Source organism: Aulonocara sp. 'chitande type north' Nkhata Bay, linkage group LG16 (assembly GCF_057382095.1).
Source record: "Aulonocara sp. 'chitande type north' Nkhata Bay isolate Kocher_YH1m ecotype deep benthic linkage group LG16, A_spYH_male_GT1.1, whole genome shotgun sequence".
Lineage (NCBI taxonomy): Eukaryota > Metazoa > Chordata > Actinopteri > Cichliformes > Cichlidae > Aulonocara > Aulonocara sp. 'chitande type north' Nkhata Bay.
The window spans coordinates 22521329-22539664 of record NC_141359.1 but is presented as its reverse complement, the minus strand read 5'-3'; the positions used below and the strand labels follow the sequence as shown (position 1 = coordinate 22539664).

The 18336-nt window shown below is 40.2% G+C and overlaps 1 protein-coding gene across 3 annotated transcripts in view; it reads right to left on the bottom strand.

The window, feature by feature from the left end:
- The window catches only part of tbl1x (transducin beta like 1 X-linked), a 35025-nt gene extending 16843 nt beyond the window's left edge, over positions 1-18182 (bottom strand). For 2 of the 3 annotated variants that reach the window (XM_086266125.1, XM_086266126.1), the window contains exon 1: positions 17788-18182. The gene's annotated coding sequence lies outside the window, so the exon portion shown is untranslated. The remainder of the gene's footprint in view (positions 1-17787) is intronic. The other variant, XM_086266124.1, reaches the window with a different exon arrangement.
- Positions 18183-18336: the final 154 nt, after the last annotated feature.

Here is an 18336-nt window from a genome sequence, read left to right as displayed (position 1 = left end):
AATACATAAACCAAGAGTTTTAAATATCAAGCTGCTCTAAACTGTGCAAAAACAGATCAACAACAAAATATTGATATTCCCCTTAAGGAAAATGAAAGGATTACATATGAAACCGTTTAAATGCAACTATTTGAGCATTTAAAACAGCATGTGTTGATTTAAATGTGCATAGATAGAAACAAAAATTCACAGCAAATTGAATAATACCTTGTGCAGAAATCTTAGATCTTTTCCTGTGAAAACCTCACTAAAAATCCAATCAAATGCTTTCTGAACATCAACATTTGGCTGTAAAAAAATAAATAAATAAAAATAATAATAATAATAATAATACAGCAAAGAAAAACACACAGGCATCTCCTACACATGCAGGCTGGAATAGAACGATGTTAAAAAAAAACCTGCATACCACGGACCCCATTTTCTCCTGAACAGTCAACTCCTGACAGATGTGCAAACAAGACCTGGAAACAGCAGCCATTTTCTCTTGAACTGCTCTGCTGAGTAAAACCCGCCTTTGAAGCTTCTGGTTTGGGCTGCAGTCTGGGGTGGGGGTGGGGCAAAGGGGACAGTGGAGGGGTGCATTGTGATAATGATCCCCACACAGGTAATCACAACAACAACAACCATTTGTGCATTGTCCTTTGCCTTTCTCAGTGACTCACTAAATGACAGTCAATGTAGGTCGGCAAATGATGGGGGATGGTAGCCTTCGGTCTCTAGGGGAAACACTTCTCCCATGCTTGCTATGGGTGGAAACACTTAATGTTTACCAGGGGTGGCCAGCCAAGTGCAATGGAAGTCTGCAGGTTTTTCATTCCAACCAGTGACTACACCCACACATTACAACACCTTTGGATGAGTGCATCTTACACGTGAAATTACCTGTTACAGTAATGAGTTGCGGAAAAGAAAAAAAAAAATCTTTAGGCTCTCCAAGCCATGGTTGGCCATGCTTGGAACTACAAGGACTGGGCTACTAGATCTTTCAGCATGATGAGTCATGAGGCTGAAGCAGCTGGCATAGTTGTGTGACCACTGCAGCTTCTGTCTGCCTTTTTCTTTTTTTTTTTCCTTTTTGAAGTCTACATGCAAGCATGTCTGCATAGGTTGTATACCCATACACCTTCACTCTGTGTAACCAAATACCTTTGCAAATGGACACAAACATGATACCATGAATCCCACATAACACATTAATGAGCGCATTCAGTCCCACTAAAGCTTCATCAAACACACCCAATCCTATGATCCTCGCAAATTACAAGTCAAATTTGAACTCCTTATTAGACACAGCAATATGAGTGAATTTGCACTCGCAAGAGAGACACTGGAAAAGAGGGTTTCTCCCTGGGAAATGATTGGAAAATGGCAACAGACTAAGGATCACTGATGGAGCCACCATAATTGTTTCCATTCAGGACCCAAGATCCACCCTCATGCAAAACTCGTCAACATCAAATAAAAATGTCATCTCTCACTTGCATACGGGTGACATTTAGTTTTCTCAGTTGAAACCAAACTAGTATTATAGTGTTCAAAGAAGGAAATTCCCAGGTGTCTTCTCTATTAGCGCAGACCCTACATTTGTAACCATAAGAGAGCAAAACATCAATTATTTTAATAAACAGAGCATATGACTCAAAAGAAGATGAATCTGTATTTTCATCATCAAAGAGTACACTCTAAAACTGCTTTAATTTTATAACAGAAGAGGGCTAAAATGACTGATTATTTCTAGTAAAAACATCTAAATGAGATCATCCATCCATCTCTCTCACACGTTACAAAATTATTAACTACTGTTAAGTCAAAATGTAGCATATTTATTCCTTAAAAATAAAAAGTGCTATATTACTCTAATCATTCTTAACAGCTTTTTATCCACTACATGAAACAACCTGCCCACACCTAGGCACATTCTTGCCTAAATGATTTTGGTCATTTTGGCTGATGACAGATGCATCATTTTGTCATGCAAGTACAACAAATTATTGCATATATTAAAATGTTACAATATCGGATTAGTTTAAAAGCATACAGCATGGAACTGGAAATAAATCTGATTACTGACAAGCTACACTGAAGACAAAATAACCAGGTTACTGGTAAGCTATTAATTTGGCGTCTCCAGATAAGCTTCTTTCATACATACAATCACACAAGCGTATCGAGAACTAGTCACTGTGGGGCATGCCTGTGTATATGGCTTTGTGGGGGTGGGTGGCGAATAAGTACATTGTGTGGAGAAGATTCTGGGACACAAAGCTTTTTTTTTTTTTTCCCTTCATGCTGAAGGCAGCACACAAACAACATAAAAATCCACCTTTCCCATTGCTCAGTTAGAACTTCACAAATTTATGTGGTTTTACATCTAGGCCAGTGCATACCAAGCGAAGCGGAGAGTGAATTATCTGCACGTCTGATAATAAACGCCTAAATGAATAATGAATAGAGCATTTGGAAGTGTTTTGGCTGTGTTGACATTACGCAAATGCGGCCATTGTCTACACCACTGACAGGAACTGAAAGTATTACATCTCTATGGGAGTGTACAGTATGTCTTAACAAGCTTTTGCATAAACACTATTTCACTACCCGAAAAAAAAAAAGTAACCATTATAGCTTTTGTGTATTTATTCAATAGTAATAAAGAATCCTTAACAAGTTAGTAGTCATTTCAGAGGCCTCTGCAAGGCATTTCTTTTTCTTCATCAAAATGAGGATAGCACAAATGAGCTGTAAACAGCGAGACACACCAGTGTAGGCAATACAAGTGTTGCTATGGTGACCAAAGGCTCTTGCTTCTCTGTCAACAGCTGCTCATGCCACCCTAAATACCCCCACTCTCCTTGAGCTTTCCTTCCATCTGACATCAGGGTCAAGCAAACAAGTCAGACAAGCGTGCTGAAAAACTGATCTTCATTCTAAGCCATCTCACGGCTGCTTCTTTAGCCAGCATTTACACCGTGTAACACTAACAGCAACACACCAAAGATTTCCCTTTGTCTGTGTCCTCCACACAGCATCTTCCATGCTGAACAACTGACTGCACACGAGCAATAAAAGTTTGGGACATTTTAGGGTTTCCTCTTGCAACCGCATGAGTATATGGGTCATGGAAATACACACAATTATAGACAGTCACAGAATACTACTACCACATTTTACAGAAGTACATTCATTTTTGCTTCTTGGCCAAAACTATGAAATTGTCTTATTGCGATATCCTGTTGCAATTTTAAGCATAAACGAAGAAAACAAAAAACTAAACACTGCTATTGCTGTGTAATAAAAACTGATCTTAAATACTGCTGCATATACATCCAGCTGCTGCATGATGTCTTTCTGCAGGGATCTCTGGACTCAGAGCTGCACGCTCCTGGTCTTCAGATACAAGCCCTCTGAGCTCAGTGTTTGTCGTTTCCCTGTAGTCTTCTTTTCTATCTTCGCTTCTAGTGTCAAGCTTCAAGTGAAAGCTTTTTTCCCCCCTCCATCCCCGCTGTCACCACATGCTTGCTCAAAGAAAATCACTGGGTTTCTCTCTATGATATTGTAATTAGGACATATCATACCGTTCACGGTAATACCGGTATAATGTTGGGCAATGACAAGAAAATGAAATATCGCGATAGAATATGGGTAAAATGCGCATGCGCAGTGCCTTTGTTTTCATACGCACATGGCGAAAAAGGCACGGCGGCGACGGAGAATGACAAGGGCGAAAGCGGATCGTTGAATGAAACGGATGAACCAGAATTGGTTTGTAAAAATGCTGCAACTTCAGTGGTGTGGAACTGGTTTAGCTTTCGTCTGTCAGATACATAACAAAGCACTATTTTTGGTGGAGCATGCTAGCGGACCGTCATTATTACCGTTTTTTTTTTTGGAAAATACGGCACACTTAAAAATCAATCATTTGATTTTTCTGAAAATCGACAGTGCCCCTTATAATCCCGTGTGCCTTATGTTTGAATTCTGGTTGTGTTTACTGACCTCGAAACGATTTTATGTGGTACACGGTGCTCGAAAATCTGTCAAATGTTTTAGTACGACTTTGCTAAGCTACAAACCCGCACCACTTGATGGATTGTTGGAGCATTACAGCTATCGTAGGCAGGAGCCTCCGGAGGGATACGTACAGTGCTTCAACATAATATTACCGTATTGCATGTGTATAAGCTCTTTTTAAGTTTTGTGGATATTATACTTCGTTATGCTGAGGATATGTCGGCCAATTTCCACTGGAAATGCCTTTAGGTTAAACTGTCAGCAAGGAATTTGCATTTGTACTGTTACATTTTTATATAACTTTAATGCAAAAAACAGCTGCTTGTTTAAGTGAAAATACATTGATGGGGTTTTTTTGCACTAATAAAATTGTGGAGTTGTAAAGTATTTTGTCTAGTGTCAATTATCGTCAGTTATATCGTTATCGCAAATTTTCAGATCTATATCGTGATAAATATTTTTGGTCATATCGCCCTGCTCTAATTGTAATGGCATTAAAATGGCACTGGTGTGATGCTCGAGCCATACTGCCTGCCTCAATCTCTGCATATAGCTACCTCACTGAACAGCTGTTGTCCACAAAGACAGTGCTGCTGTTGCAGCACTACTATTGCCAGCCCACAGAGAGAGCAAGAGAGATACCTTTCACCTTAATGCAAGTTTCCAACATTGTGGTACATGGCTGACAGCCCACCTGGCCCAAGCACCTACACACCACCTCCACAAATAAAATGGAAATCACTTATTATGAGGTGGATGTTGGCTAGTTGAATGAACTAACCTACATAACATGAGGCTGTCAACAAGTACTCTAAATTGGATTATATAATCAATATAATCTAACTATAAAATACATACAAATAAATAATATTCTTTGGAAAAACAAAAACGACAAGCAACACTGTTATGCCATTTGTCTTATCTTGCAAGCCACACATAATGCAATGCAGAGTTTCTACCAGTAAAGTTTTTAGACCCAGCAGCTGGGAACAGGACTGTTAATGTGGAAATATTTACCCACAATGTTGCACAGTGGCAGAGTGGAAACAGCAGAGCTGCTTGCTGCTTCAGATTTCAGACACACAGCTGCTGGTGCAAGGAAATACAGGGAGCAAACAATTAAGCCTACCACAATAAGGTAAATCTTAATGTGTTAAGTCACAACATTTCCCTGATTATTTTAATTTAGTTTTTCAAACTTCTTTATAGCTCTAACTACTAGAGGCTAAATTCAGTCATCAGGATCCTTACATTTTGCACTACACCAGCAGACAACCTAAAAGCATGGACAGAAGTTACAGCTTGTCACTATCAGTGACTGAAAATGAAATGTAAGTCCAGGGTCTGACAAGAGTGAATAATTCTGTAACAACCATGTGGTTTTGATGGCATGGAGTTCACAGCTGAGCTCAAGTGTGATTTGCACTCAAATCAACCTAAAAATAAACAACGTTAAATAAAATAACTATGTAAGACATGATGTCTCATTGTAGTGGTATGCCTGCTTGCAGACATGCTGCAGATACATCTAATATGCAATAATGGTTTGAACCTGAGTGGATTTTGATAAAGGAATAACGAAATGTCTTTTTTGGCCAATTCTAACAGCCCTAACATCATCCAGTCCTTTTGAGAACTGTGGACTTTCAGTGTTACTGACAAAACCCAAGCATGCACACATATACTGCAGGGTTTCCACCAGCATACTGCAAACCCAGAAGCCCAAGCAACTGCAAAGTTTGAATTACAGCCTTTCAAGTGACTGGAATTATAAAGAGATTTTAAAAAACAAACAAACCAAAAACATACAGATGCTGATTTTTTTAAATAAATAAAATATAATTCAGAAACAACTGTGAATCCATCATAAGCAGGGGATTCTCTCACATATCAAATCGCAATATTCAATCAATATTTAAGCCCAGTTTCCAAAAGGTGCACAAGTCTTTGTTAAATGATGTAGCACGGAGTGGCTAAGATGATGATGACATACTTTGCATGCATAACTACACTGATTGCTCCACAAAAGATAAGCTTACGTGGCTGACTCAGGATGAAGATTAAGACGTAGGCAAAAAACACAATATGACCATCAGTAAAGAACTTTCCCACTCTGGCAAGTATGTGCTTGCACAACTTCCTGAAAAGTCATCCACCAACTATTTCTTCATTCATCCTTCTAAAAAGTAACAAAAAAAAAAAACCAAGAAAAAAAAAATCAAGCAAGTCACACTTAAGAGATGTGATCATCTGCCTACAATTGAAAAGCGCTAAACATTAATACTTAAATTTTTAACAGATGCCTAAAGGGATATATACTTGCTCTACTTTTATTCTAAGTAGGGACAGAGGGAAGACACCATAGGCTGTAGCTCACACAATGATAAACAGCACCACCCTAACACCAAATGATGTCCAAATAAATAACTACAGCCTTCAACTAGTCAGTACTTGTATGGCAGTTATTTTAGAGTAACCACCAGTGCACCAGTTGGCTGGTCGCCACTGAACACTGCATGTCTCTTTTGAAGGGAGAGAATGGCCCACCTTCCCCCATGGTCTATCATAAATAAATACTGCTACAGAAATATTTGGACAGCCCAGTGAAGAGATTTGCAGCACCACAAGGCTGACACACAGGACTTCCTTGCCCTACTTATGAAGAGGGAATACATTTCTGTTTTTAATACAGTCTCATTGCACTGTGGATCTGATGTTTTCTTACAGTAGTTAGATATAAATAAGTTAAAAAAATAAAATAATAATTGAACTATTATGTTTCATAGACTGTAGGCCATGAGATGGTTTTTTTTCTTCTTTTAAAACACAAGACCAGGTATTGCATGGAAGGTAAAAAGAACACCTTTCATCTCAGATCCTGTCACGAAGCAGCCTAACAATGTTATTTGGCTATGCCCCCTGAGGATTCAGTACAAATGGTAATTGTGTCAATTTATTGGAACGCCAAATAAAAAGACAGATAAATCCACTAAGAAAAGAAGGATTTAAAGTCTATATCATTACTCATACTTTATAGAGTATTAATTCTAATGCTGAACATTAGAGATTAATACAGGCAAAACACTGAAACTAAATCCTGGTGTTCTTTTACCAGGTGGCACTGAACCTGTAACTTTTGTAACTACTGTAATTAGAGTTCAACACAACTCATACAACAAAGGACAGGTTTTCACCACACGGTAAGCAGTCTAGATTGGGTTATGGAGAAATTATTTTACATAGCGTGAATGATGTTATTAAATTTGGCTGGAGTAGCATTTTAATTCAGCCTCAATAAAGTCACGGACAATCTCAGCAACAGCTTGCAAGTTTATTTACTTGAAGTCCAGCATTTGGGGTGTTCTGAATTCACTTTGCTTCTATTGCTCATCTCTCTTCCTGCACTGACTCAGTGACCCCAATTCTAAAGCAGTAAATCACATTAAACTGCAGCAAGACTTGAATCTCCTACATGTTCGCTGTTGTTGCAGTGTTGCCCACCCCTTACTTTATATTGAGTCATCACAGTTGTCTTCTACATTCCCACCAACTACTGGACTGAAGTGGAGCAGCTGGTTGCAAAAACTGTTTAAGACACTCGTCACACCAGATCTTTAGAAAACAACACAGCGCAAGAAAGTGCATTTAAACAACTCAATCTAAAAGAATATCCTGCTTGACACGCAAACATTTTACACACCAGTCATACATGAGACCTTTTCTTTTTTCCCCTTACTCTTTGTAAGTGACATTACATAAACAATTAATGATAATTTGGCATTACTATCCAGTGTGCACACACTCCATATGTATGGTAAATTTGCAAGGTAAACTATTAAGCACATAAAATAAACTATTCACAGTACAGGCTGGAAATGAGATTATAAGTGTTCGTTGTAGACGTGCCCCTCCTTATAAATTAGGTCATCAATGAGGATTGGGAAGCTACTAAACTGTAGCCTCAAAAAAAGTCTAGTTAAAAAAAGAAGGAAGAAAAAAAAAAAAAAAAAAAAAAAAAAAAAAAAAAAAAAACAGACTTCTTCATGTGAACTATGCCTCAAATTTCACAGGACCTTGGAAAAACCATTATAGAAATGGAAAATGCAAGAAAAGGAAGGAAAGCATTTTTATAGACCTGGGTGTTCAGCAAATTCAAAATCATAAAAAATGTCTCTAAGTAAAAGTAGACATTCCTGCTGCTATAAATAAAAAACCAGCAGAAACTCCTTGGTTTGAAGAAAAAAAAATTCACTGGATGACACTAAGACCAACTGTGAAGTATGGTGGAGGTAGTATTATGGATTGGGACATTTTTACTTCAAAGGCCACAATTAAGGCCCAACTGTGACATTTACTCTTACTGCTAGCAGTTCAAAAAGTGATAAACAAAACTGAGTTTAGCCTTCCATAACACTCCTAGTTTCTCATGTGGCCTCTTGGGAAAATTAATTGGCCACCCCGCCTTACAGTGCTTGAAGTAACAATGAAATTGACACAGTAATAAGAAAATTTACAAGAGAATGGCATGATTGAGATCAACGACCTCAAGCTTAGGAGAGGTTGGTTTATGACACAAGATAATCACCCAACGCCAAAAAAAAAAAAAAAAAAAAAAAAAAAAAAAAAAATTATGAACCAACAATGGAGAGGTTAAAACAGAAGAAAATTCCTGTTGTAGGGTGGCTGTGTTGGAGTCCTGCCCTAAAGGGAACTGACATGCTGTGGCATGGCTGTTCAGCAAAAAAATCCCAGAAAATATGTAACTCGTATTGAGATCAAATAACATTCAAATACTGCCACTAGGTCAACAAGAAATGGGAGCATCACATTGACATTACTTATGTGGGCCACTGAAGTAGAATCAGGTTACAGAATTTAAATAGCAGGGGTTTTAGCCAGTCCTGGCATCTGAATCTTTTTTATATAGCAACATTAACATTTTTGTTTCTCTTCTTGGTGAACCGGTACAAAAGCATGACTGGTCCACATGGCATAGAGCCTATCCTCTTAATTAAAAGAAGTCAATGTTTATCCTTGTTTTTAATTATCTTGGATATATTCAACTGGGAGAAGGCCAAAACTTGGAATAACCTGGATTAAGATGCACTTTGATTCTCTTAAAGCAGACAAGACTGTTGAAGCTGTATCCCATCATTCCAGGCACTATTTAGAGTCGTAAAAGGCAGGTCAAACCACGTTTCTCAATCTCTCATTTCTCTCCTAATGTAGTCTGTGCTTGTTGAGTGTTATGTAGACATGCATTATCACAATTTATATTCCTTCCTACACAGCAGAGTTTCTCTAAAAGCGTCTGCCTGTGCTGTGCTGCATGGTAGAAGGTCATAAGCTTAACAGTAACAATTTAAAACTGGAGTTATAATTCCCTCGAAGCACAGGCAGACGCAAGTGGTTTTCTGTCACTGGTTTATTTGAAGACTTCTCTCCAAAGCCACCGTGAAAACTATACAGCATTAACAAAATAAAACTCAGCATAAGACACAGCAGTAAAACACTGTACAACAAACACGATAAATAAATAAATAAATAAATACCTCGTTGGCTGCATGCTGCAAAAAGGGAATTAGCCGCCGTTCTTCTGAGGTTTCCTTTAACCGTGTGTAGTCAAAGTCCACTTAACATGTCTTTCAATAAAAACCATCCTTTCTGCGCGCTTACAGGTGTTTTTCTTCGTTCTACCCAAAGAGGAAACTAGCGCAACTTGTAAGCGAACTTGACTTTCAAAATAAAAGCACCAAAACGTTGACTACAAAAAACAAACAAAGTAATGTACAGCTTAAATAATTTACAATCATGACATGGATCTTGACGAGATAAAGAAATAATCCAAATTATATACAATGTCATCATGCCAACAGTTACACTCCCACCAAATCACACAAATCTATACGTGGGATTTCCCTAATGAAATAGTCTCTCCAAACAAGCATTTCTACTTATCACCAAAGACTTCTCGTTATCAACCCTTTGTCAGGTAACTTCCAGCAAATAACCATTTAGTCTGCTTCTAAGAGAGTAACCACTCTTTGAACAGGTCTCTCAAGAACAACAGTTTTAGCTGTGTGGCTCCCTCCTTTGTCATGTGTATCACTGACGTGCAACTTTATTCTCCTCACTCGATTATCTGATCCTGGATAAACTTCTGTGACTCTAGCCATCTTCCACTCATTGCGTGGTGCCAGATCATCTTGTAGAAGGACAATGTCGTCAACCTTGATGTTCCTTCTGTTCTTCCGCCACTTTTGTCGCTCTTGTAAATTTAGAAGATATTCTTTCTTCCATCGAGTCCAAAACATATTAGCCAAACACTGCACTCGACGCCATCTTTTCCTAAGATAAACATCTTCTTTGACAAACTCTCCAGGCGGGGGCAGAATGATCTTGGACTTCATTGTTAAGATGTGGTTTGGAGTCAATGGTTCAAGGCCTGATGGATCATTCAAATGTTCAGTCGTGAGTGGTCTGCTGTTGATGATAGCCATGACCTCATACATAAAGGTTCTCAAGGAGGTGCAGTCAAGCCTTTGAGATGACTGATCGAGAATAGCGGTAAGAACACTTCTTATAGTCCTTATTTGACGCTCCCAGACACCTCCCCTATGGCTTGCTGTTGGAGGGTTCATGAGAAATTCACATCCTAGAATCTTAGCCTTTTCTTGATCCATTCCCTTCATTAACTCCATGAACTCTCTCCTAGCACCAACAAAATTTGTTCCTTGGTCGGATCTTAGCTGTCGAACATTTCCTCTTATGGCTATGAATGCCCTTAAAGCATTGAGAAATGCATCAGTTGTCATGTCATCAACCACTTCTATATGTATGGCTCTTGAACATAGACAGGTAAACAAAAGACCATATCTTTTGAGAGTCTTTCTTCCTTCCTTAACATAGATTGGACCAAAGCAGTCCATGCCAACGTAGGTAAAAGGCGGTGTTGTTTCTGTCCTATCTTGTGGCAAGTCACCCATTTTTTGCTCTTCAGTGGATCTTCTGTACTTCCTGCAGGTCACACATTTAAAAATATGTGATGAAACTGCACCGCTACATCCCAGGATCCACCAACCATTTGCTCTCAGTTCGTTCATTGTCATTCCACGTCCTTGATGATGGATTCTTTCGTGAAAATGCTTGATTAGTAAAACTGCTACGTGGCTATTTTTTGGCAGAATTGCTGGGTGCTTCACATGAGGGTGCAACGTGGCTTGACTTAAACGTCCTCCCACTCTTAAGATCCCTTCTTCATCCAAGAAAGGATTTAACTTGCACAGTGGACTGTTTTCAACTATTGTCTTTAGCTCCAAGCTCTTTATCTCATCTGAGAATGCTTCTTCCTGAACCAACTTGACAATCACAAGTTCTGCTTCTTTTCTCTCCTCTAGACTTGTGCTATCACTTGTTCTTTGCTGAATACCTTTGTGCATTCTGATGTATCTTTTCAGTCTGGCAACTGCTCTCGATAACCTTGACCAGTCAGAGAATTTCTTGAAGTTATCCAACAATGATTTGTCTTCCTTTGACTTTGTGTTACACACAATCAGCTTGCGGAGTTCAGGATCATCCTCCTTGATTTCACCCACCTTGCATTGTCTGCCAGGAAGTTCTTTTTGCCAAAGAAATGTTGGGCCGGTAAACCAATTTGAGGTCCTAAGCCGCTCTGCAGTCAAACCTCGAGAAGAATGATCAGCTGGATTATCTTCTGAAGCGACATAACCCCATTGTTCAGGGTTTGTACTTGACTTGATCCTCTGTATGCGATTTGCTACATATACCTGAAACCTTCTGGCGTCGTTGTTTATGTAGCCAAGAACAACAGTGGAATCTGTCCAGAAGAATTCCTCAAGATCCTGGATTTCCAGTTCACTGCGAAGCATGTCGCTGGTTCGGGCTGCAACAACTGCTGCAGTGAGTTCCAGTCTTGGTATCGTAGTAACACTGATTGGGGAAACTCTGGATTTTCCCATTACCAAAGAGCAATGTACTTCATCAGATTCACTGATGGCTCGCAGGTAAGTACATACACCATATCCTGAGAAACTGGCATCTGAAAAATGGTGAAGTTCATACCTTTTGACATTACCAAAATCAGAAGGTAAGAAGGATCTTTTGACTTGCATGTTAGTCAAGTTGGGAAGGTCTCTAATCCAGGACTCCCACTGAGGTTTTAGGATTTCTGGAAGCTCCTCATCCCAGCCAATCCTTTCTTTACACATTTGCTGGAGCATTTGTTTCCCTACAAGGACGAAGGGTGCGATGAATCCCAAGGGGTCATATATAGAGGCCACAGTAGAGAGCACACCTCTTCTTGTTAGTGGATTGGATTTCACTTGAACTCTGAACTTGAATGAGTCAGATGTGACGCACCACTCTACTCCAAGAGCTCTTTCCATATGTGGTAAGTCCAAAGCCATGTTCAAATCCTTGATTGTGGCACGCTCTTCTTGTGGAATGGTTGCCATGACATTCTCGCTGTTGGAAACAAACTTATGCAGTCTCAATCGTCCGATACTACAAAGCTCTCGTGATTCCTTGACAAGCTGGATGGCTTCCTTCTCAGTCGGAACACTTGCCAATCCATCATCTACGTAGAAATTCCTTTGGATGAAATGTATAGTTTCTTCGTTGAACTGACCTTGTCCTTGAGTTGCCAGATGTTTTAGGCCAAAATTGGCACAGCCAGGCGACGAGGCCGCTCCAAACAAATGAACCTTCATTCTGTAAACTGATGGTGAGGTTTCCAAGTTGCCATTCTCCCACCATAGGAATCTCAAATAATCTTGATCTTCCCTTTTGACATGAAACTGGTGGAACATTCTCTCAATGTCGCACATGATTGCAACAGAACCTTTTCGAAAGCGACAAAGGACACCCACCAATGTGTTCGTTAAATCTGGACCAGTGAGTAGATGGTCGTTGAGAGATGTTTCTTGGAATTTGGCAGAGCAGTCAAATACCACACGTATTTTCCCTGGTTTCTGTGGATGATAAACCCCATGATGTGGAATATACCAAGCCAATTTCTCATCATTTTCTTCATCAGAGACCTTCTCTGCATCACCACATGAAATGATGTCATTCATGAAGCTTACGTAGTCTCTGTAGTACTGTTGGTCTTTCTTTAGTCTCCTTTCCAGGCACTTCAAGCGATGTATGGCACATATCTTGTTGTTGGGTAATTTAGGCCTGTCTTCTTTGAATGGCAGTGGCATTTCAAAGTGACCTGTATCATTTTGCACAATGTTTTTTCTCAACTTTGTCAGGAACTTGAGATCATCTTGAGACACAATATCATCTCCAGTTCTTTCTGAGAAGTCTGATTCCAAGACCCTTATGATGTCTGAAGGAGTTACTTCCTTCACTTTGGTTTGGCTCACATAATGCACTACCCTTTTGAGGTTGACAGAAGACTCAACATCTGGTATCACTTGTCTCACTACTATGCGATGACTGATTCCGATTGCGTCCCCATAATCAACACAGGGGTTTCCATTACCAACAATACTCCATCCAAGGTCTGTACGTTGTGCATAAGGCTCGTTCTCTTTGCCAGACACAACTTCTCTCGGAAGCAGGGCTTGTGAACAGTCATATCCGATAAGCAGACCCACGTCACAGTCCTGCAGAGGTGCAATTTCTGACTGTAAGTGTACTAGATGGGGCCACGCTTCTGCAGTTTCATTGGTTGGGATGTGAGTTCTGTTAGCTGGGATGAAATCACGCGTGTACACTGGTGGTAAGGAGATTCTCTTGTTGGAGTAAAAGCCACGGACTTGTAGGTTACTTACTCTTAGAGAACTCACCACTGTAGTTCTTGACGTCATGGTAGAAAGCTTAAGCTTGACTTGCTCTCCATTTGTCTGTAAGGTTTCTGCTGCTTCACTCAACACAAATGTTGTGTCACTCTGCGAGTCCAATAAAGCATACACAAGGACTTCTTGTGCTGGTTGTGTTGTGCAGGAAAGCCACACTGGAACTATTGCAGCTGTTTGCATTTTAGCTCCATGAAGCATTACTGTATTTGAAGTAGCAGTTCTGGTCATTTCGTAATCCTGTGCTAGTTGTACTTCTTCATGAACCTCACTCGAAGTTCCATGATTCCGATTTTGCTTGGCCTGTGGTGGTTTTTGCTTCTCTTTGGTTCGTTCTTCGTGCAAACAAGTAGGATGACGCTTCTGGCACTTGTCACAAACACTCCTACTGATGCAACTCTTTGAGTGATGACCGTACTTCAGACAACCAAAGCACAACTTTTCCATTTGAATGAATTTAATTCTATCATTAACTGCTTTCTCCCCGAACTTCCTGCATTGGTGCAATGTATGCCCAGTCCTTTTGCAGAAAAGACATGTATCAGCATATTTTTCACTGGAACTTGTGATGAGTGTCTTTGCTGCAAAGTTGAAATGTCTTGAGGATTTGGTTTTTTCAGTTTCATCTTGTTTCAGTGCCTGCAGCGATGTGAGAGGGTTGCAAGCAATTTTCACCTCTCTTGTCAAGAACTTCACAAATTGGCTGAAGGAGGGAAATTGATTAGTCGCTTCTTCTATTTCAATAACTTGTCTATTCCATCTTGCTGTTAGCCAATCTGGTAATTTTGACAAAATTTTTCTGTTTTCATTACAGTCATTCAAGATTTCCAGTGCCTTAATATGGACCATGGCGGCTTCACAACTACGGAGAAAGTCAGAAAACTCTCTGAGTTCAAAGCTGTCCTTGGAGCCTATCTTGGGCCATGTCTGAAGCTTATCTCTATATGCCTTTGCAATCGTGAATGGGTTTCCGTATCTTTCCTCCAAAATCTCAACTGCGGCAGCATAGGCTGATTCAGTTCCAAGAAGGAAATAGCCATCGATTGCTTTCTTAGCTTGTCCACTTACATACCGGCGAAGGTAGTAGATTTTCTCCTTATCTTGAATGCTCTTCTGGTCAATCAGCGTTTCAAAGGAGATTTTCCAATCACTGTATTTCAATGGATCCCCACTGAATACTGTAGGTTCAGGAATTGGAATTCGGTTGGCACTTAAAGCTCCTGCCAGCACTTTGACAAGTTCTGCAGTACTGTCATTTGAAGAAGTGGTCACAACTTGTGGTGCAGGAGGCATACACTGGGGCAAAGAGCCTGTGGAAGCACAAAGTTTATTATCCACTACAACCTCAGGTTGCAGTACGTCCTTTTGCTCTTCCTCTTTGTCATTCTCTTGATTGTACACCAGCATTCTCGCCCTTGCTGCACTGAGATCCTTCATTGCCTCCAGATGCTGTAATTTTCTCCGCTTTTCCTCCAGAGTCCTTTGTAGAGCTATGTGCTCTTCCTCTAGTTGAGCCTTAATTTTAGCTTCTTCTTCCTCTCTCTGCATTCTTCGTTTTACCTCTTCTGCCTCTCTTTCTAACCGACGTTTTACTGCTGCTGCCTCCTGCTCAGCTATCTTTTTCTTAGCTTCGGCTTCTAGACGCTCGATCTCTAACTGTTCTTTTTCTTGTTCTTGTAACACTTTAAGAACAGCCTGACTTGCAGCAACATCAGCAGCAGCATCTTGTCGCCTTGCAGAAGACCTGCTTGAAAGTACTGAGGTGCCTTTCAAAATGGAAGCAACAGAACCTGAATTGCAGGTGCTTGAATTAAAGAGAGAGCCTGCTTCTGGCCAGTCTTGCTCCTCCTTTTCTGGAGACCTTCCATGCAACCTACTTGAGGCTCTGGATGCAACAAATGTAGAAATCTCTACACACCGATCCACTCTACGACGCGTGACCTGGTCTGGAGCAGAGATCTTTCGTAGCTCTTCATAGACACGCTGGACATCTGCAGAAAGACCTGTGACATCACTTATAATGTCATTAAGCAAGTCCTCAGATAAGGTCTCTGTTGTCTGTGATAAGGATTGTCTTGCAGATTTAACTTGTGTTTTCCATTTGTCATATATATAGTTAAACCTTTGCTGGAGTGCTTTAATTTTCTCATCTTGCATTTCTTTGCCTTTCTCTGTTAGAGTTCTGATTCTTTCACTTCGTCTTGGCTGCTGCGCTTCCTCTTGCTGAGCTTCAGCACCATGCACTTGACCTTCTTCAGACTGATCTTGAAAGTCTGCACTGTCACTAAACTGAACTGTAGGCTCGCTTGGTTCTGACATTTTACAGCACTTCTTAATCAACCCACTTAGAAATAAGAAATGTAGATGGTTAACCAAGCCTCAATGTTTAACACTTACTCATATGTAAATGGCACAAAAATAACACAGTTCAAATGGAAGTGTTATCTTACAAAAATACACCTGATAATAAACTTCAAAACAGTTCAAGAATTTACATCCAAAACCTTCACTTATTGCTTCCCAAATGCACTTTTATCTTAAAATCTTCAAAAGTTTTAGCTTACACCAAAACAAGATGTACTATACACCACAGTAGTTATCAATCACAGTATTCTTCAGCAATGTTTGCAAAGGTCCCTTCTTAGGCCACTTAACTTAAACACCTTTCCTTAAAACACTGCCCTTTAATACTTGTGCATGGGTCATATCACCATATGCATATAGTACTTTCAGCTTATCTGCCAATTCTTGTCAGCTCCGCTGCGCTGTAGACATGTAGGAACAAGCCCGCTGATGCTTTGAAGTTGCCGCATCGTCAATTAGTGGCCGCTTGCGTTGACGAACAGTCCGAGTTTTCACTATAATTCCCTCGAAGCACAGGCAGACGCAAGTGGTTTTCTGTCACTGGTTTATTTGAAGACTTCTCTCCAAAGCCACCGTGAAAACTATACAGCATTAACAAAATAAAACTCAGCATAAGACACAGCAGTAAAACACTGTACAACAAACACGATAAATAAATAAATAAATAAATACCTCGTTGGCTGCATGCTGCAAAAAGGGAATTAGCCGCCGTTCTTCTGAGGTTTCCTTTAACCGTGTGTAGTCAAAGTCCACTTAACATGTCTTTCAATAAAAACCATCCTTTCTGCGCGCTTACAGGTGTTTTTCTTCGTTCTACCCAAAGAGGAAACTAGCGCAACTTGTAAGCGAACTTGACTTTCAAAATAAAAGCACCAAAACGTTGACTACAAAAAACAAACAAAGTAATGTACAGCTTAAATAATTTACAATCATGACATGGATCTTGACGAGATAAAGAAATAATCCAAATTATATACAATGTCATCATGCCAACAGTTACAGGAGTTATACAAGAGCATGAACTGGCCCTTGAAACTGGTGGCACTGTCTAGTACAGTTGAATTTCTCTCCCCTCCCCCACACATGCGCTTCCTAAGTCTGCATGACAATATAAATATGTATCATTCATGCTTTAGCTCAAACAAAATGACCTAAAGTGCAGCTTAATGTTGTTTGACTTCAGTAGCACATTTCCACCAAAGTAGACAAACTAATCAGTCACCACAATGGGACAACCTTGAACCTCTAAAACTTAAGTCTGTTTAGTAAAAGTAGTCCACAGGTCGGCTACATAAGGTTAAGCATGAGTATGTTTCTTTAAGAAAAACAACAATGTAGCAGAAAAGTAGGCTGTTTGAAAAATCATGAACAAAAGAGGCTAAATTAAAAGGCGCAAACGGGAATTTCAACACACGTGTGGAGTCAATGGGTGACTAAGCTTTGTGCCGGCAAGTATCCTCCTAATCAACGCCGTAATCACCAATTTCTCAAAGTCATTATCCTCTTTGCTTTTAACCCACATAAACACACAAGCAGCCTGAATGCAGTGCTGCCCAAAACAGTGCCACTCGACCTTTACTTAGCTTACCTTTTATTGTGAGTGAACTCGTGGTGTCCGCCGCCACCTCTTCCTTCTTCTTCCACAAGGAGAACCTCCAACTTCAGCGAGCTAGCTACGACTTTCCTCCCATTTTGATTACCGTCACATTTCAAGTTCCGACCGCGGGTGTGAGTGTGTGTGTGACTCACTGCCGGCTAAATTTGCTGTGCTAACAAAGCGTGTTCACCCAGACACGCACACGCGCGCGCACACACACGCACAACTGGCGGTAAAGTTGGAATAAACCCGAGTTTCTGTGGCTGAGGCTGCAGGCTACTCTCTGTAGTTTCACCCTCACCGTTCACTGAGAACAGGAGCAGAAAGAGACAGCAGCGAGCGCTAAACGGCAGGGAGAGAGAGACTTACACAGAGAATAGGAGAGAGAGAGAGAGAGGACGGGGGCGGGGGGTTGAAGGCTAAACTGTCTTTAATAAACCTGACTATTATAAACACGATCTATTCTGGGGTTAATAATCCAGGGACTGTTTTATCTCATTTGTATCTGATTGTCCTAATTAGCCAAATCAGCAGCCAAAG